The sequence below is a fragment of the Hyperolius riggenbachi genome, chromosome 6 (assembly GCF_040937935.1).
Source record: "Hyperolius riggenbachi isolate aHypRig1 chromosome 6, aHypRig1.pri, whole genome shotgun sequence".
In the NCBI taxonomy this organism is placed as follows: domain Eukaryota; kingdom Metazoa; phylum Chordata; class Amphibia; order Anura; family Hyperoliidae; genus Hyperolius; species Hyperolius riggenbachi.
In genome coordinates, this window is record NC_090651.1 from 205674793 (window position 1) to 205696625 (window position 21833).

Here is a 21833-nt window from a genome sequence, read left to right on the forward strand (position 1 = left end):
TTCTGCAGCACTGTATACAACTCGTTGACCATTATAGAATTGTGTCCCCACAAACCTAATCCTGAATGCCAAATCATCTTCTCACTGTCAGAACTCCTCCCAGGATCCAGTGATAGACAAAGTGGATGGGTAGCATCCCTAAAGCTACCCATAGACCTGCCGAATATGGGCAGATACGACAAAAAGACAAATTTATCTCTAATTGAATCCGATTTCAGCATGAAATTTCCAGGGAATCGCACCGCTGCTGCCTTCAATGTATAATGTGCCCTCCCCCCCCGTGTGTGCATTTATACGTTACCTGTCCTGTAGCAACCTCCGCACAGTGTCCATACTCCTCTGGGCGGCTATCCATACACGCCATTGGCGCATAGCGTCTGATGTCAGACGATATGCGCCAAGTCAGGCATTATGCTCCAGTAGCATGTAATGGCCGGCATGGTCACCACCCATCTTGAAAAGTTTCCCCCCTCACATATACTAATGTGCCACACACAGGAAGTTAATATCACCAACCATTCCCATTTTATTAAGGTGTATCCATATAAATGGCCCACCCTGTACATTGCGACAGTAGCGGCGGGGGTTTTGTAGTCTCATCGCTGGTTCCAGACATCGCAACCGTACTGCTGCACACCTGACCAACCAACTTCGGCCCGACATCTTGCAGCATGCGCAATCGACCATGTGACCTATTTCCATCCCGAAATTGGTCGCTTTGTTGGTCGGGCATGCACTTGGCAGCACCAATTTTCATCTAATTCGATTATAATAATGGAATTGGATGGTTGATCGGACAACAAGTTGCCGGATGTATGGCCACCTTAAAGGAAAGGTTCAGGGAGGGTGGGTAAAAAATCAAAATCAATTTCCACTTACCTGGGGCTTCCTCCAGCCCGTGGCAGGCAGGAGGTGCCCTCGCCGCCGCTCCGCAGGCTCCCGGTGGTCTCCGGTGGCGCGCCCGACCTGGCCAGGCCGGCTGCCAGGTCGGGCTCTTCTGCGCTCCAAGGCCCACGCCGGCGCTCTGACGTCATCGGACGTCCTCCGGACTCTACTGCGCATGCGCAGTAGTTCTGCGCCTGCGCAGTAGAGCCCGGAGGACGTCCGATGACGTCAGAGCGCCGGCGTGGGACACAGAAGTTCCGGGCCTTGGAGCGCAGAAGAGCCCGACCTGGCAGCCGGCCTGGCCAGGTCGGGCGCGCCACCGGAGACCACCGGGAGCCTGCGGAGCGGCGGCGAGGGCACCTCCTGCCTGCCACGGGCTGGAGGAAGCCCCAGGTAAGTGGAAATTGATTTTGATTTTTTTACCCACCCTCCCTGAACCTTCCCTTTAACAGCAAGACTGCTACCGGCTGCTTTGTGCTACCAATACCTTGAGTTTGTCTCAATGGGGTTGACTAATCTCTAGTAAGGTTGCCATATGCTCATAGAATAGTTGAAGGTATGCACACCTAATAGTAAAACTGGTTGATACACCTATAGGGTGCTCAGTCTGTAAACCAGACCTAGAATAGATCTTGCTAAGCACACTGTGTAAATAATGATCGGCCCACCAAGCAAATTAAATGCATAAAGTGTTGTATTCAAAGAATCAATTGTACAAAAAAGGCAATGGGCTCTAAACAGTAAGAGCAAATGCAAACAGTTCATGCAGAGTATATACAGCTGTACACTATAGGCAAATTCAATGGTGGAAAATACAATAACAAAAAACAAACGCTCCAGCAGTCTGGCAGCAGCCAGGTTTGAGGGAGAAAAAAACAGCAAAATAATCCTAGTCAAGGAAAATTGTATAAGAAAAGAGTCCAAGTTACCCTGACAGCACTGTTTCGTAAAGACTTCCTCAAAGGGTAAGTGGAAAAAGCCCCTAGTGATGCTGCATCACTAGGGGGTTTTTCCACTTACCCTTTGAGGAAGTCTTTACAAAACAGCGCCGTCAGGGTAACGTGGACTCTTTTCTTATTTACGTTCTGTTGCATCCAGTCACTGCAATTTTCCTTGATTAGGATTATTTTGCTGTTTTCTCCCTTAAACCTGGCTGCTGCCAGACTGCTGGAGCGTTTGGTTCTTGTTATTGTATTTTCCACCATTGTATTTGCCTATAGTGTACAGCTGTATATACTTTGCATTAACTGTTTGCATTTGATCTTACTGTTTAGAGCCCATTGCCTTGTAAACTTTTGTACAATTGATTCTTTGAATACAACACTTTATGCATTTCATTTGCTTGGTGTGCCGGTCATTATTTACACATTGCCATATGCTCATAGCTCATGCCAATTTTGTGTTTGCACAAGCAATGTGACGTACATTGCACATGTAGTGCAACTAAAGCTATGTATACAACATGCGCTTTGCTTGTATACTGCACATTAAAAGGAACCTGAGGTGTGAGACCTATGGGAGTTGCCATATTTATTTCCTTTTAAACAATACTGGTTGCCTTGCAGTGCTGCTGATTATTATTATTATTATTTAGTATTTATATAGCGCCGACATATTACACAGCGCTGTACAGTGTATATATATATATATATATATATATATATATATATATATATCTATCTTGTCACTAACTGTCCCTCAAAGGAGCTCACAATCTAATCCCTACCATTGCCATCTGTCTATATTATGTAGTGTAAGTACTGTAGTCTAGGGCCAATTTTTAGGGGGAGCCAATTAACTTATCCATATGTTTTGGGAATGTGGGAGGAAACCGGAGTGCCCGGAGGAAACCCACGCAGACACGGAGAGAACATACAAACTCTTTGCAGATAGTGCCCTGGCTGGGATTCGAACCAGGGACCCAGCGCTGCAAGGCGAGAGAGCTAAACACTACGCCACCGTGCTGATCTTTCTGGTCAGTAGGGTTTGAAACAAGCATGCAGCTAATCTTGTCAGATTTGTTATACACCTGTAGCAAGCAATCAATAAATAATATTAGCTGGTGTCTGTTTACTTAAGGCTATTGCACTTTACACATCTCTGTCAGTGGGTTAGCTGTAGAGGTTGCAGTGGTTGCTACCACTCCTGAGAACTAATTTCTAAATCACACAAGTAGAGAAAGTGAAGTGGGGGTGATGGATAACCCCTACGAAATGCATTGTGACAAATTAATCACTGTACTTATTTTACTGCTCTGAGAAGTAATGGACTGCAATCAGCAGTTTGGAGTTACGCTCCCTTTGGCCCCTGCAATACCAATAGCTGCCTAACTTTCCACGCTACCGGTTATTGTATCGGCAACAACTCCAAATCACAGAGCTTCCCAAATTGAGAGGAAATATGATCAGCACCCCCGGTGCTCCCCAGCTAAAAAGAAGAGGGAAAAGAAGAGGGACACTGCTGCCTATAGCAATCTGTCAGCCAATATATAAGATGAGATCTTTCCAGGGGGCATTCCCCATTATTATAGACAGGAACTGTGATAGCTCCTTTATTTGTTTTTTACAGTGCTGCTTCCTTTGATGTGGAGCTGTCCGGCTACTGTTGACACGCCACCTGTTTGCCGCAGATCTCTTCCTCCACAGAAATAAAACATTGCATATAATAAAATCTGAACTACCTCTTGAATGGACAGAATTTTTAATAAAGTTATTGCAAGGATGTTCTATAATCTTCAGTAACCAGGTATATTATCTTTGTAGAGGATGCAAATTCATAAAAAACCACATGGTAAAAGCTTGTGAAAAATATAATGTGCACTGTGTTGTTTGTGCTGCAGACTCTTTTTTTATACTCACAGTTACTTTTCTCCACTGGCTGCAATACCAGGAGTGTGCCGCACAATGACAGTCAGCAAGCCAGAGTTTCCCGCAAACACATTTAGATCTGTTGAGCATCCGTCACATTAAATTAGGGAATCTAATATTGAAGGCAAAGGATGCTCACAATGGGATTCATCTATAATGAGCAAAGTTATTCTGGAGTATTAAACTTGGTTTCAAATGCAAATCTCCAGGAGATAATGTTAATATTGGACATGTGCTTCCAATGATCAAATAAATGAATCATAAAAAGAATATCTGGAACAGCGTTCAGCTGACTGTTGTTTATCCAACTATTTTAATAGATGGGACTTAATCCTAAAGTTCATTTATTAAAGCAAATTAAATAATCTATCTATCTATCTATCTATCTATCTATCTATCTATCTATCTATCTATCCATCCATCCATCCATCCATCCATCTATCTACAGTAGGTTCTAGAAAAGGTTTTGTCATTCTTATTGAGCAATGCGGTGGTAACACAGCTTACGGCTTATTAAATACCTATAGATGTAAAGAAGAAGTAGCAAAGCACTGCTTCCCGTAAAAGGCCTTAAAAGGCAAATCTGATTACATACAGTGGCTTAAGCGGTGAGGGTGACAGACAAGCTCTGTGATACGATTACGCAACCTGGAATTTTCACTTGCTGTGATTGAGCCATGAACAGTCGGGAACAGAGCGTGATTGCACTGAAAATTGTGCAGGCCAGTGATTGCGATTTAGGGAAAATCGAAAATCGAAACGTGTTCATGGAAAATGAGCACCGCGATTTACATGTAAATCACTATGCAATGGGAAAAACGGCTGCGATCCACTTTTTGAAGCAAGTGGAAAAGGGCCCTTAGTTTGTGAAAAAGGGCCCTTAGTTTTATTATCTTCCTACTCTTGCATCTGTCTCACACAAAAACTATATAGCCTCTGCTCAAGCTCTGCAGCCATGATTACTGCTGCCATCTGGTGACCGTTCAATATATTGCCATGTCACCCTCCTTAGAGTGAACCGTCAAAATAAACTGATGAGATAAACAATTATATTTATCCCCCTACTTCAAAAAATTACCTTTTTTTAAGTATCCAATGTTTTTTATATCTAAACATTCACAAAGTAGGTTGAATGTGTTGCTGTCTCTAATCAGTAGCAGTCAATTAAGTGTCCCAGAGTGAAAATACATGAACTATTGACCTTGTCCTACCTCTCCCCTAAACTCAGAAGTTGTATTCTGCCAAGAAAACTTTTATGGCTGTAATTAGCTTATCAGTGATGTTTACTATATTCCCAACAAGGTACCGACAAGACAGAAGCTGTTACGTCCATGTCTAAAAATTAACTAATTCAGGCAGCAAAATAAAGCAAGTAAAGCAGCCTGTTTATTAATATGTTTTGTACTGTACATACACATATTTATCCCATCATGTCACATATTGCTTCGGGTACACTTTAAAGGGATCCAAGCAGCTTTATTTTTCTACAGTTTGTCCTTGTTTCTAATAGCTGTAGGAGCTGCAATTTTCCCCACTCCCTTCCCTCTACCATTATTTATCCATGATAAGGTGTGAATGTAATCAAGTGTGACCCTCTAACCATTTTGAAGTACGTTGTCCTTTTGTTTGCTTATTGCTACTACTATTTACTGCAAACCTTATCTGACTACCCTTTCCTCTTTCTGTGGATTGGCAGGCCAGGGAAAGTATTTATTTATTTATTGTATTTATAAAGCGCCAACATATTACGCAGCGCTGAACATTAATTTAGGTTTCAGACAATATTTAGGGGTGACATACAGCAATATGACAATACAGGAATACAAGAAAACCAGATCACACACCATAGTATGAGTACCAGGTAATGCTTAGTCAGTGACTGGATGGAGAATGGAGATTAGGCAAGTTAGGTTCACTCAGATGCATAGCATGGGTTCACAGTAATGGAGGTGCAAGATCAAAGTATGTGTGTGGGCAGCGGGCAGCGGCGGGCAGATACATACCTTCTTAAGTGCGTTCCATCGCAGACTTCTCGCTCTAGCGGCTGACGTCACTTCCGGAAGTGACGTCAGCTGCTAGAGCGAGAAGTCTGCGATGGAACCCACGGAAGAAGGTATGTATCTGCCCGCTGCTGCCTGCTGACCACACACTGTAACTAGCTGGAGGGGAGCGCAGAGGGGAGAGCCCCGAGGTGAGGGAGAGGGGGGGAACTTCCCCTCTCCCCGCCGACTGTGGCCACGGCTTTCCCCTCATGCTGCCATCCCTCCAGCCCCCACAAAATGGCCACGAGCGGGCCCCCAGGGGAGGGGGGGCCCCCCTCTAAAATTCTGCAGGGGAGCCCGGTGGGGCCTAGTTACGCCCCTGAATGAGATAAACAATTGGGTCTGTCCTCCTACTCCTAAAAATTAACTTTTTTTAAAATAGCTCACGGTTTTATTTTATGTATAAACATTTACAAAGCAGATTTAAAGTTTTATAGTCTCTGTTCATTTGTAGAGTCTCAAGAGTTCCAGAGTGAAAATACATGAACTAATGACCTTTTTATCTTCTCCCTTGCAGTCAGAAGCCCAGACATCTGCTTAGGAAATTGTTTTATAGCTGTCATTTGTTTAGTCCAAACTGGAAAAAAAAACTATAAATACTATAAATACCATAGCTGAATATTAACTCTTTCAGGCAGGGAAAAAAGAAAAGGAGCACAGTATAAGTGTCTGTTTGCTTGCCACTGTATATACACATCTTTCTTATCATGTCAGCTTGGTTACACTTTAAATGTGGAATTTTCAAAAATCTCTACATAGTGAGAGGTTTCAATCATGAATGGAATTTATGCACCAAATTTTAAGCGTCTGTGTTGAGGGTTTTTTGGTGGGAGATGATGATGAGCCGTTAGATAGATAGATATATAAATAGATAGATAGATAGATAGATAGATAGATAGATAGATAGATAGATAGATAGATAGATAGATAGATACTGTAGATAGATAGATAGATAGATAGATAGATAGATAGATAGATAGATAGATAGATAGATAGATAGATAGATAGATAGATTATATATACTGGCTGAAGAGCCTGCTTTGCTCGGGTATGTATTTGGTTGTAGTTGGGTCCAGCCACTTTTTTTAACCATGACATAGAGTTACTTAATGACCATGTTTGTGAGCTTTGGAGTCCTTGGAATCAATAATGTGAGAATAGAAGCAGTTGATTTTTTCCATTAATATACATTCGCATATATATTTCTGTTCTTTTACCTTGTTCTACCACACAACCTGTGCGTAAGGTACTAGGAGCAGAGCACAACTAATCATAAAAGCTGGAAACATAACATGCAGCTTGCAATTTGGATTAGTGTGGCTCTGTAAAAATAATAAGCTGTAGACACACTGCACAGCAGTGCCTGTGATGTGTGTTTGGCTATTCAAGGACATAAAGGAATGATTTGCATATTCGCTCACTGAGTAGAAATGATGCATTGTGAGAGTTCCTTCTTGCACCCGTGAAGCTGAAAAAATACCTCCTGTTTTAAGAAATCAATTTTATATTTAGCAATCACTCCTTTTGAAAGTCTACTGTGTACTGTTAACTGTAGCTTTAGAAGATCAGTCCTTCTGATATTCTAGGGACAGAAGTACTCTGCACAGAAGTGGCCCAATTCACTCATTAGCTATCTGCAGCCCTGGGCTTACAACAAAGGTGAGGTAAACATTTACTTGTTCAGTCTCCTGCACTTTCAAATAGTCATTATTTTATTTCCAGCTAGGAGGTGGAGATAAAATAACAAATAGCCAACTGTGAGGTGGAAGAGAAGGAGACAAAAATATGAAACAATGAAGGGAGCTAGTATTTGAGACCCCATTGATAATGTTCTTGTTATCTTCCTACAAAGGTGATGTACTCTTGCTCTTATGTATTTGGTCACATTCACTGTCCGTTTCAATTAATGTTTGATAGATTATGTTTTTATATTTGAACTGAATGCCTCTTTCCGTTGTTCAGTTCTCCCCCTGGAAAGTCACCCCTCTTGGGTCTTATCATATACTGTCATTGACTTGTCATATACCGTCTCAGTTGGAATGTGCTAACTCCACTAAAGGTAGCCATACACTGGTCGATTTGGCATTAGATCGATCAGCTGACAGATCCCTATCTAATCGAATCTGATCAGAGAGGGATCGTATGGCTGCCTTTACTGCAAACAGATTGTGAATCGATTTCAGCCTGAAACCGATCACAATCTGTGGAGCCGCCACTGCCGCCTGTCCCCCCCCCACCCCCTGCATACATTACCTGAAGCTGGCTCCGGGTCCTCTTCTCCGCGCTGCACCCCGCACCGCATCCCAGCGTACACTGTGTCACTCCGTGACCAGGAAGTTCAAGTAGAGCGCCCTCTATATGAACTTCCTGGTCACTGGAGTGACACAGTAAGTTAATGTACGCTGGGATATAAGCAAGAGAGAAGCGCGGAGAAGATGCGGAGAAGACACGGAGAAGATGTCCGGGAGCCAGCGTCATGTAATGTATTACTGTATCGGATTGGCCGCCGCTAGCGACGCGCTCCCTTCCCGCGGGCGATCGACGGAAATAACCCGCACGGCGCGATCGACGGACCGATCCGATTTCGGGAGAAAATCGGATCGGCGGGTGCGTTTAGCGCAAACGATTGGCAGCAGATTCGATCCCAGTGATAGAATCTGCTGTCGAATCGGCGGCAAATCGGGCCAGTGTATGGCCAGCTTTAGAGTACTGCACCTCTACACTCACCCTGCTGGGTGGGGATGCAGATCCAGTGGACCTCTCAATATTAGGCAGGCTTCCAGATTCCCTATAAGTTTCCCTATTCTATTACCCTTAACCCTAACTCCTTTTTGGGGAGGATATGGAGGTGGGGGAAAAAAGTGTCCCTCAACATTGGGAACAAGTAAGAAATGTGAGAATGCGAGGCTTTCATTCCACCACCAATGCTGAAATGCATACAGCCTGCTATGTTACAGAAAGAAAGGGCAGAGGCTGTGCACACTCCCTGCACTCCTTTTCCTACTTCTACAAGGGACTGGTTGATAATTGTAGAAGGACCACCTGTCTTTTCCCCCTTTTTTGTACTGTCACTTTCAATTATCAAACTTTCACCAGTGGACACTGGGATAAGAATGGAAATGTTGCGCAAATGGTTCACTAGCTGTCCACCCTCAACATTCCCACGGTCAAGAAAAAAGCCATGACGTGGTACAAAGTGTAGAGAAACCGAGAGCCCAATATAGTGTAGTATGTTAAGCATAAATGAAGTAAAGGTTATCGTGAGAAAATTATACTCACAAAAGTGGGTTACCACACAGGCAACCACTGTATAGGCAGGTGAGGAGATTAGACCTGTCCTCACTCAGGGATAAGAAGTCGCTCTCTGTAGATGCGAAAGGGGGTAGATCACCCCTCCACCAGGGGTGGACACGGTATAGCAGTAGGAGAACAGAGGCGTCAGCAGGATAAAAGCGGATAAAAACTTTAAAATTTGCTGGGAGGAAGCGGTGGACTTACCTCCATAAAGCAGACACGAAAGACTGTCTGAATAGTAGCAATCACATTTATTCATTAGTACCCCAAAACAGTGCAACGCGTTTCGCAGGCCCAGCCCGCTTCATCAGGCAATAAACATGGGGACAAGACAGAATTTCAGCAATAGCAGGTGTAGCGCCTACACCTGCTATTGCTGAAATTCTGTCTTGTCCCCATGTTTATTGCCTGATTAAGCCGGCTGGGCCTGCGAAACGTGTTGCACTGTTTTGGGGTACTGGTTAATAAATGTGATTGCTACTATTCAGACAGTCTTTCGTGTCTGCTTTATGGAGGTAAGTCCACCGCTTCCTCCCAACAAATTTTAAAGTTTTTATCCGCTTTTATCCTGCTGGCGCCTCTGTTCTCCTACTGCTATGACGTGGTACAAGCTTACATACTAAATGTATGTGCAATTGTCCACATACATTTGACAAAATATGTACTTTGTGATTGACTACTCTGCCTGTCATTATCTCCCAGCTAATGCTCTCCTTAAAGGGAACCTTAACCGAGAGGGATATGGATGTTACCTGTTAAACAATACCAGTTGCTTGTCAGTCCTGCTGATCTCTTTGCCTGCAGTAGTAGCTGAATCACACCCCTGAAACAAGCATGCAGCTAATCCAGTCTGACTTCAGTCAGAGCACCTGATCTGCATGCTTGTTGAGGGGCTGTGGCTAAAAGTATTAGAGACACAGGATCAGCTGGAGAGTCAGGCAACTAGTATAATTTGAAAAGGAAAAATCCATATCCTTCTCAGTTTAGGTTCCCTTTAAAGATGTATAACATATAATGGGAAGTGCGTTTGCATATGAAATAACTCATAGAGCTGTTATCTGAAGTCATCTGGATGCCACTGAGGTAAACATTTCCAAAATTAGACCTCTCTGCTGTGTTTAGAAACCTGTTTCCCTGCCAAAGCTGCAACCTTGATTTACAAAGGGGAAAAAAAAATAAGAAATAATTACTTTCAGTGGCTTTGCGTGTAATTTGACTAAGGTGATGAAAATGACTGCCCATAGACCTTAATGCAAATGAATCACAATTTAGTCAAGCATGTATGTTTGTTATTTTTTGGTTTCATTCAAAAAACTCATGTGTATATACAAAGCTAAGCTAATATCACTAAGTGCCAGTCTCCACTTAGCCGGCATGCATTTTGCACTTGTAGTGATGCAAGAACATATCTGAATCGCTTAGCTATGCCAGGCATAGCTACAGGGATTCGGGTGTGTGCTGCAGGAAACTACAGCATGCTGTCCAGAAACACTGTGTGATTCGGACTGCAAGCTATAGAGGAAATAAGCAGCATTTCCCAGCCCAACTCACCTGCAGGAAAGTACTGCAGATTTGTAATGCATTCAGCCCTAATACCAGGGGCGTAACTAGAAATCACTGGGCCCCCCTGTAAAACTTTGGATGGGGCACCCTCCCCCCACCTGGCTTTCTGCACAGGTAAACTGAGAACCAATGTTAATCAGTTGGCTAGTGCACACTTCAATGTGTTTTCCTCATGCAGATAAAAACAGACTACAAATCTTTATCTGCAAAACTTTGTATGATTCCTTATCAGTGGCTGAGCAGATGCAGTCATTAGATCAATTGTGCAGAAAGTTTTTTTCTCTCCGTGCTGTTAAGGTGGCCATACACTTATAGCTTTGCAGCAGATTCAACCATCAGATAGATTTCTGTCAGATGCCTGTCAAGTCGAATCTGACAGGAATCTGCGTAGTTTGTTGGCGCTTTATAAATACAATAAATAAATAAATGTGTGCCACACACTAGGAACAGATTTCCAATACATTTCAGAATGAAATGTATTGGAAATCTATCTAAATGCATTATTGGACCATTAGTTCTAATGCAACTCTATGGGCCATGTATCTGCTACCAGCAGCAGATCAACCTAGATCTTTCATCCTGTCAGATAAATCAAATCCATCTAAATCGTTCGAAATCATCCATAAAATGATCGATATATTTGAAAGAATCGATTTCTGGTCAATCGATTCCATAGAATCGATCGAATGATGACTGAAATTGACCAGTGTATGGGCCCCTTTAGTTTTCAGTCTCTCAGGACAAGGAAAAGAAAGTTCTACCCCCACGGGGCCCCCTGCAGCTTCTGGCCCCCCTGCGGCTGCATCCTTTGTTACACCCCTGCCTAATACACTCATATGGCCCGTACTCACGGGCTGCAGAAGTGGCCTGTCGCCAGCACACGTGAGCGTGCTAGCGACAGGCCGGCGACAGCTTCTCTCCAGGTCCCTCCGCGTACACACGCGGAAGAGGGACCAGCGGCGAGACGGAAGCTGTCGCCGACGTTCCTCCTCCCCCCGCCGGAAGCTTAATTCACCTCTATGGAGGTTGCTGTCGCTAGTCCGCGTACTCACGCGGACTAGCGACAGTTGCGGCGGAGGTGCGGCGGCGACTGTTGCCATGCGATTGAAACTTTCAATCGCATGGCGACAAGAGCGGCGGGCGACAGTTCGGGGTGCGCGCGCGTGCGACGGCCCATACTCACGGGCGACCTGTCGCCGCAACACGCGCGCGCCGCGTGTTGAGGCGACAAAAGTCCCTCGTGAGTATGGGCCATTAATCTATTTATCTGTCTGTCCATAATGGCCCATACTCACGAGGGACTTTTGTCGCCTCAACACGCGGCGCGCGCGTGTTGCGGCGACAGGTCGCCCGTGAGTATGGGCCGTCGCACACGCGCGCACCCCGAACTGTCGCCCGCCGCTCATGTCGCCATGCGATTGAAACTTTCAATCGCATGGCGACAGTCGCCGCTGCCCCCCCGCCGCAACTGTCGCTAGTCCGCGTGAGTACGCGGACTAGCGACAGCAACCTCCATGTAGGTACATGGAGCTTCCGGCGGGGGGAGGAGGAACGTCAGCGACAGCTTCCGCCTTGCCGCTGGTCCCTCTTCCGCGTGTGTACGCGGAGGGACCTGGCGAGAAGCTGTCGCCGGCCTGTCGCCCACACGCTCACGTGTGCTGGCGACAGGCCACATTTCTTGCCCGTGAGTATGGGCCATAACTGTCTATCTTTCCCTGTAGGCGAGTTGACACAACTCCTTGCAGTCTCCCTAGTGTTTGAGGAACCATGAAAGCCACAGGATGTTGCTAGCTACAGACCCCTTTCCTACATCCCAGATAGTTCATGGTAGTCTGCTTTGTCTGTAATTTTATTACCTCCTCCAGTCAAAGTGATTCAGTGAGGCTCGATTTCCAGATGAAAGCTTAAATAAACAGCCTCTTGAGAATCATTCCTTGCCATAGATTTCACATTCCTGAACTGTCCTGCCTTTTATTCGTTCAGCAAATCACCAAGTAAGGTAAGATGTGACACAACATCTCTGCCAGGCCCCAAGCTCATGCAATTAAAGGGACACATCATCTAAATAGGGATTAATTATACCTGTCATGAGGAAAATATGGAGGTTACCATGGCCATGACCTTTAGTAAAATACCAGTCACCTGGCTGTAATGCTGATCATCTGGCTGTAATGCTTTTATATCTCTCAAAATAAGTATGCAAATGCAGCTCTGACTTTTCTCAGAAATCTTCCGTTTTTAAACAGGCGCCTATACCCATTCCTGTAATTGGCTCACTGTCTTTCTCACAGAGCTGCAGAGAGCTTAAAGCAGATATAAAGTCAAATAAAGAAAGTAGCCTAGTATATTTAAATTGCAAGACTAGAATAACTGCAGTAAATTCCTACCTTATAAAATGTTATTTTTCTGTAGATAATGATAGTGTTCGGTAGGTGCAACCCTGTTTCATAAACTGTCAGCCTCAGGACCATTTTTTCTTTGCCTCCTTCTGCTCTGCTCGCCCGATAGCCTTTCACTGAGGTCCAATATCATAATCTTATGTTTGTACAAACAGTTGCAAACTTACATCTCTGGACAGGTGTTATTTACATTGTGCATTCAGTGCAGGTTTTGTTTATTATAGTTTATAATAATAGAGAATGGGCTACCTGCAGTGGCGTAGCTGAGAAGCTTGGGGCCCCGGTCCGAGTTTTACATTGGGCCCCAAGCACTCTATTGATATGAAGCCCCAAAATCTACCAAGGACAGTATCAGTGTCTGAGGGGTGTAATCAGAGTAAGGAAACAGTAAGTTTAGGGTTACCACTATTCAATGCACATATAGAGGTGTTCATTACCAGTATTGCACCAATGAAAAGCTAATAAGATGGATGAAGGAGGGCCCCTCTGGTTCAGGGGCCCCGGTGCGGTCGCAACCTCTGCATGCCCTATTGCTACGCCACTCACTACCTAAGAACCAGTTGATTTGGATGTTTATAAACATGTCAAAGGCTAAAGGTACATATAATATAACTGTTATAACTGCTCCCAAATTGCTCCCTGTACAATATGTAACTTAATGCATTATTGAGATTTCTTGCTTAAACTCCCTGATAGCCTAAAACAGTATACACCGTGCACCGGACTAATATCTCTATACATTGCCGGCTTCTACATTCCTCTCCCTTCCCCCTGCAAATCCCTATCTGCTGCACAATGGTTTAGGTGGCCATTAATGATACAATTCCTCGGCCGATTGACTGTTCCCAATTGGTGCAGTGATCGATCAGAAACAATTGGTCGTGCCCATTAACAGCCAAAGTCCGACTAACCAACACAATCAGATTGATGGGATCAATCTTGAAAAATGGCCACGATAATATATCGTTATGGCCTCCTTAAAATGTACTCTACGATTTGTAATCTGTAGAGTTGTCTGACCAATGTACTTTAGATATAACTTCCTGTTTCTTTCTGTATACATAGGGGCATTTATAGCATGAATAGCGTAGAGTAAAAATCAGGCCTAATCAAAAAATCATATTAGTAAAGCTTTCTATCCGAGTTGGTTTGTAATGTGCACAGTATACCAACTAATGTGCAGAAGAGTTTGTAAACAAACAGCATACCACACATTCTTGCGGATAGGTTCATCTGTGGATAAGCCCACCCCAACTTTTGCCCTCAAGAAACGGGCAAAAGGTGTGATCTCCTCATCACCTTAGCCTCTCTCATTAATGCAAACTCACTTCCTGATGCTTAACCTTAACGTACTAGCTTTAACCAATAATATGAACTCTCCCCTACCTACTTTCCTAAACTACCTGAATGCTTAACCTTATTCCGTGTTCAGGGGCGTAACTAGAAATCACTGGGCCCCCCTGCGAAACTTTGGATGGCCTCCCCCCACCCCCGTATAGGTCCGTGCCCCCAGTATAGCCAGGTATAGTTGCCCTCAGTATAGCTAGGTATAGGTGCCCACAGTTGAGCCAGGCATGGGTGCCCCTAGTAAAGTCAGGCATGGGTTCCCTTTAGTATAGCTAGGTATAGGTGCCCTCAGTACAGCTGGGCATGGGTGCCCCGAGTATAGTCAGGCATGGGTGCCCCCAGTATAGCCAGGTATAGTTACCCTCAGTATAGCTAGGCATGGGTGCCCCCAGTATAGCTAGGTATGTGTGCCCCCAGTATAGCTAGGTATAGATGCCTTCATTATAGCTAGGCATGTTTGCCCCTAGTATAGCCAGGCATGGGTACCCCCAGTACAGCTAGGAATGTTTACCCCCAGTATAGCTAAGTATAGGTGGTCACAGTATAGCCAGGCATGGGTGCCCCCAATATAACCAGCCATGGGTGCCCCCAGTTTAGCTAGGTATGGGTGCCATCAGTTTAGCTAGGTATGGATGCCTCCAGTATAGACAGGCATGAGTGCCCCCAGTGTAGCCAGGCATGGGTACCTCCAGTTTAGCTAGGTATAGGTGCCCTCAGTGTAGCCAGGAGGGGACGCAGCGCAAGAAGGGGGAGCGATGCTCACACACAGCGGCGGGGAGGGGGGCCACTCCCCCCTTCCTCTACTTGGGCTCACCCATCAGCACTTACTCCTCCGGCATTAATTAGCAGTAGCAGCGGTGGTGGAAAGGGAACGCAGACTTACTACTACGTTCCACACCGGAGATTCTTCTCTGTAACAGAGCCCGATTATGCTACTTCCTGTTTATCAGGAAGTAGCGTCATCGGGCGCTGATACAGAGAAGATCCTCCAAAAAGTCTGCGTTCCCTTTACACCGCCGCCGCTAGTGCTAATTAATGCCGGAGGAGGAAGCGCTGATGGGGGAGCCCAAGGTGAGGGAGGGGGGGAGTGGCCCCCCTCCCCGCCACTGTGTGTGGGCATCGCTCCCCCTTCATGCGCTGCGTCTCCTCCTGGCTCCTGCCTCCCAAAACGGCCCTGGGCGGGTTTCAGAGGGGCCCCGGGCCCCCCCGCGGCCGCATCCCTTGCAGCCCCTATTGTTACGCCCCTGTCAGTGCTCACTTTTTTCTTCTTCTTTTGTCCTTAGCACAGGTGTCTAATTTACCACTGCACTGCCTCAGTTTATGGCTGACAATGGTGTCATTAACTGCTTTGGCCAGATGGTCCTCATATACCTTCAAATGGCTAAATCAATAATGTATGCTATTTGTATTATTGGCAGGGGAGCATTTTGGAGGAGCCTTAATACATTAATGTTCCAAATCACTTATCCTTTAAGGTCAGTCTACAGCTAGCCAATTGCATGGAATATGGCATTTCACACATTTGCTGCACAAGTAGTTTCATCTTTTGTATTTTGGGGTTAGTAAACTTCTCTAAACTGATGCAAGATCAGACCTGTCTGCTATGGGTTAATGTAGTTTGCACATCTTTGTCATTGTGCTTTTCTTTACTTAATAGAATAACATAATTAGCTATACTGATTGCAAAGACACATGATAGCAGATCAGCATGAAGGTTATATGCATTACAAATTATAGGATTTCTAAGAAACTATCTAGAGAAAAGTACTATAAACAAGATGGCATCACAAATGAACTAACGTACGTGCAAACACAGGTAGACATAGACGACTGTTATTAGCGTGTCCCTGGGGTCTGTGTGGTGCTTCAATACACATATTGTACTGTATAAAAACTACCTGCTATTATTTATTTTGAAGGACAATCCAAATTCTCAGCGTGAGGCAATAGAAGAGTTTGCTAACACAGCGGAGGAAGTAAACACACTAATATAGCCAGACATGGTTGTGACTTCCAAGACTCCACCACTCTAGGAACAAGGATGATTTCTTTTAAGTATGACTGGCAGCTCATCTAAAATATTGGTGCAATTTTGTGTCAGTCATGAAGATTTTTTAACTGATACAAGGAACTAGTGGCTATAATAGACCTTCCCTTGCAAAAACCTGAACAGACTGCTCTCTTGAAGCTTCTCGGTACATCATTAACCTACCCAGCGTTCAATTTCCCCAGGATTTCTGTGCAGACAGTGATAAAATTTATTTTTAAAACTTTTTTTTTCCTGTAACTTGCCAAAATGTGTCAAGCAAGGGTCTAGTATACAGTGCAGGAGAGTATTGATGTGTATGCATGTTTATACTGTTCACAGCATGTTTTTTTGAACGGACATTTCTGTCCATACCGCTAGGGAGGTTAATACCATTTATTTGGAAAACTGTGCTTTGCATTGTGTTGATGTATTGCTACCACTGTGCAGCTCCCTGGTTAGTTATGAGTTTATTGAGTAATTGCCAAGCTGTGTTTTGTAGTGTGTGCAAACTCATGCGTTTTACATCAAACTTCATAACTTTTTTAATTGAGGAAGAGGGACACTTTTAACCACTTAAGTATTTTTATTTATTTATTTATTGTATTTATAAAGCGCCAACATATTACGCAGCGCTGTACCAGTAGGCTCTTCTCCCTTAAGGACCAGAGACCGCTGGTACAAGAAACGGCAGAATAACGACAAATAACGACAAATCGCCGCACATACCCGCCACAATTGCCATCCACGCCACATGCCGGGAACCTGAGCCACCCACTCTGCAGTCTCTATGACGGCAGAGTTCCTGTGAGCCAGTCAGGAACCACTTTCATTGGCTCCTGACCCTGCCTATCAATGTAAGCCAATGGGACCTGCTTATGTTGATAGACAGGGTCAGGAGCCAATGAAATCAGCTCCTGACCTGCTCACAGGGCTCTGCCGTTATAGAGCTGCGGCAGGGAGACAGCGGCGAGATCAGCGGGAGTGACGAAAGCGCTGAACATGTGGTGTCAGTGTATTGAAATCTACGCCCTGGCAGCCAGATAGCCATCAAAACAGGGCATAGATTTCAATTAGCGCTGTCCTTAAGTAGTTAAGACACACCCCTAACACACACCTCTAATCACACCCCTGACACCTGGGCAGATAATGTGGGTGCACGCTCTTCCTCGCACTGTCTCACTTGGGCACCGCCATAGACATAGTGTTACGATGTCTATGGCTGCGAAGCAGTGTCATTTGAGTGCCAGTGATAGCCGGACCCCAAATGACTTCTCCTTCTGAGTTGCTACGACTCGGAGGGGGAATAGTAATTAACACCACCCGGAACTTAAGCGGCAGCAGGGTTAGCCTTCATTCGGCTCACTCTAAACCAAAGTAACCAGGCGGTGAAATGCCATGTAAGCCCTGACACACCCCCTAGCCATGCATACTGCATGGAATTCGTAAGCATAGTTTTGTAATTTAAACCACACTGGTCCTTTTTTTATCATCATTAGTTTTCCTTCATAATAACATTTAAAAATAAAAAATCAAATATATTTAAAGGATGGGAATAAAGTTTAGAAGCAAATAAAATCATGTAGCAAAATACATACAGTATATTTACATAGATCTGTACATTAGTCCTGAAAGAGGAACAAATAAGTAAGAAAAGGGGACAGAGGGACTTGTCACCTAAAGATGGAATGTCCCTCCAAAAAAAGGGATGGTTGGAAGCTATGTTTAACATATCGGTCTTTTGCATGTTTATGACAACCTTGGGAGGAACTAGGTAGCTTACATTTATCTAGCTCTAACTTAGTTACAGAGACAAAAATGGGTGAATTGCATATTTCAGCAGCGATGCATTGGGAGACATCTCTGAGCTCACTCTAACCTGAATTATACAAATACTTTCTCTTTTAAAGTACCTCGGACCTTGTTTTTTTATGAAAATGTTTGCTTTTTTATAATCTGTGCTGTGACATAAGAGTCACAGCACAATCCTTCCCCCTTTAGCTCCCCCCATCCCCCGCTCTGCTCAGCCGATTGAGGAGGATGGGCAGGGAGGAAGTGTCAGTACTTCCTCCTCTCTGCCCATCATCAGTAACGCCCCCTCCACTCACCTTTATTAGTTTCTATCTGCACAGCACACTGCGGAGCTGCGCTGTGTGTGGCACTGAGGTAATTTAGCTCAGAACAATAGTGTACTAATAGCTGTATTAGTACACTATTGTTATGACCTAAATTATCTCAAGATCACACACAGCGAAGCTCCGCAGCGCGCTGTGCAGATAGGAACTAATAGTTGGGTGTTACTGATGATGGGCAGAGAGGAGGAAGTACTGACAGTTTCTCCCTACCCATCCTCGTCGTCCTGCTCAAGTCAAAGATTTCAGCTGAGCAGAACGGGGGACAGGGGAAGGCCGCTAAAGAGGAAGGAAAGTGCTGTGATTTATATCACAGCACAGCTAGTACAATAACATTAAAGGGGACCTTAACTGAGAGGGATATGGATGTTTCCTTTTAAACAATACCAGTTGTGTGGCAGTCCTGCTGATCTCTTTGGCTGCAGAGGTGGGGGAATCACACACCTGAAATAAGCATGCAGCTAATCCAGTCTGACTTCAGTCAGAGAATTTGACCTGCATGCTTGTTGAGGGGCTGTGGCAAAAAGTATTAGAGACAAAGGATCAGCAGGAGAGTCAGGCAACTGGTATTGTTTTAAAAGGAAAAATCCATATCCTTTTCAGTTTAGGTTCCCTTTAAACAAATGTAACAAACTGTACAGCAAGGTCAGGGGTACTTTAAGAAAGCAAACTTTTATTTTCTTTAATGTATTTCAAGTTCTAAATAATCTCTTATTTTACACCTCTTAAAGGAAACTAGAGATGAAGGTATAGCAAAAAATTGATACTTACCCGGGGCTTCCTCCCGCCCCATAAACATGTGTGAGTCCCACGCCGTCCTCCCACGGTCTGCTGTTCATCCGCAATCAGCCCCGCTAACTTGCTCAGTGACATCAGTACAGGTGTACTTTGCATGCGCAGTAGGTTCGCGCATGCGCAGAAGACCCAGACTGGACGCGACTGAACAAGTTACCGGGGCTGATCGCGGCTGAACAGCAGACCTCGGGAGGATGGCGTGGGACTCCCATGTGTTTATGGGGAGGGAGGAAGCCCCAGGTAAGTATCAATTTTTGCTATACCTTGTTCTCTGGTACACTTTAAACTCTGGAGAAAACCATTTTCTGCACTCTGCTCAAACCTTGAAAATTCACCTGACAGCTATCGAAAACAGCTGACCAGAGCTGGTGCAATGAATGGGGAGAGGACTTTCTAGATTCTAGAAAATGTATGTTGTATGCATGTTCAATTCTGTTATGAGCACAGTTTTTTACTCACACTGTAATGTCCATGCAGACAAGTGCAATCTATCTAGCTATACTGCAGGAGATGCCAGGGATTTTGTGGTGGACTCTCATAGCTAACCTAGAGAAAGTGCAGCACCAGCCCATCTGCGACACATCTTTAATTTGAGGTCCTCATTGGGGCTGAATCACTTACACCAGGTGACCACCTCCAGTAGACACTAGTCAACAGTGTGTTCTTTTTATTATGCCCAATGTATCTTGATGGAGACCTAATAAAAGTTATTGATTCTTATACGGCTTTCACTCTGGGAGCATGTTATTGAAAAGTGAACATTTGTTTATTGCTTCAGCAGCTCGTATATCTGAAACCACTGATCATCTTGTCAGATTGCTTTCTTTCATTCAAGATAACTTGTGATAGTGCATACTAATCAGATATTCAGGTACTACTTCTCGTGCTTGTTTGTGCATATTAATCAGATATTCAGGTACTACTTCTCATGCTTGTGAAATACTTATTTTAAAATCAGTCTGCAGTCCAATATTGGGATAATATCTTTGCTGGGTTCATCCAGCTCATTCTGTTTTCTGTGTGCAGCCCTGTGGTCAGTATCAGGGAATCATATTGCTCATTGCCATCAGACTCATCCTCCTTTGTAACCCTCACCATCCCCAGCTAATGACAAAACTTGTCATCTAACCTCAATCTCTCGTCCCTGAGTGATGGATGCACCATCATGGGCTGGTGCGCCTGTGAGCTCGGATAACATATTACTCCTGTCTCTGACACCAGTTCTAATTTACCAGATTAAGATTAATTCTATCTCCTTCCCCAGACGAGGATTTAGGGGGTCTGTCCTCTATATTTAGTGTCAAAAGGCAATCGCCCCCACATCAAAAATACTTTAGCACATCAATCATCAAAAAAAGGAGAGGCTCTTCCTGACGGACTGAAAGACCTTTTGAAAATCACCTATCTTGGAAGGTTTCACGAAAACTTCATTTTTCAGGTTCTGAGCTACTGCAGCTTCATCAGTGATGGCGGGTGGAGAAGTACAGCAAATATTGTGCACATTTAGCTTTGTTCAGTACACCATACGGTCCTGATTTACTTACATTAGTCCTGAATTGGAAAAAAAATTAATAAAGTCCATGGTGAGCTAGATTACCTTATGCTGAGTGCTCTGGAGCTGCTCATTGTCCTCGGGGACTCCCCATTCCAGGTGCCTGGTCTTCAAATATTTAAACAGGAAGTTCCCCAAACTGTGACGTGTGACTCAGAACTGTGCAGGCACAGTTTCAAACAGTGGATTAGGTCATCTTGTGCCTGATCCGCCTTGCACTGCACCTGACTTGGATGCCGCCATATACCTTATTGTAAAAACGGCTGTGGCGGCACATGGGGATTTCTCAAGAAATCCCTGTAATTTGGGTGACAGCAATAGCCAGACCTCAAATCACGTGTATGCTTCGAGTTGCTAATAACGCACACCCATAACTACAGTTATCTGTTAGCTCCAAAGGACATAAAAAATGAACCTGAGGACACGGTGGAATGCTATCATGCACATAGATGTGGAACACACATTATAGACCCCAATATACAAGGACATTTTCAGAGAAATCACTAATTTGCTCCACAAAATGTGCTTCAAGTGTTTTCTGATTCATGCAGTGTAAACTGAAATTCAGCCATTGGTACATAAGTGTACAAGACTTTCATGGATTATGTTTGATACTGTGCGATGCGATGAGGTGCGAGCACCACATCACACTGATGAGGCATAATATGACCCTGCGCCATGCAGACGTGATGCAGACTTTGCATCAGATCGCACTGCATTAACGCTGCAAGGCTCCATTGACTTACATTGCGGTAAGAAAAGTCAATGAATGTCAATGAATGTCAATATATATTTACATGAATATAATGTATAGATTTTGATTTTCATGTGTCAGTTGGTCATTTTTAAACGTCTTTTTCTTTGGAGCTAGGTTTTCCATTGCTCTTGTGACTTTTGACCTTTTGTTTAGTCATTATTATTCCTGGCAAGG

The 21833-nt window shown here is 44.3% G+C and overlaps 1 protein-coding gene across 5 annotated transcripts in view; it reads right to left on the reverse strand.

Moving 5' to 3' along the window:
* The window catches only part of KIRREL3 (kirre like nephrin family adhesion molecule 3), a 1384273-nt gene that overhangs the window by 540207 nt on the left and 822233 nt on the right, over nucleotides 1-21833 (reverse strand). The window lies entirely within an intron of this gene.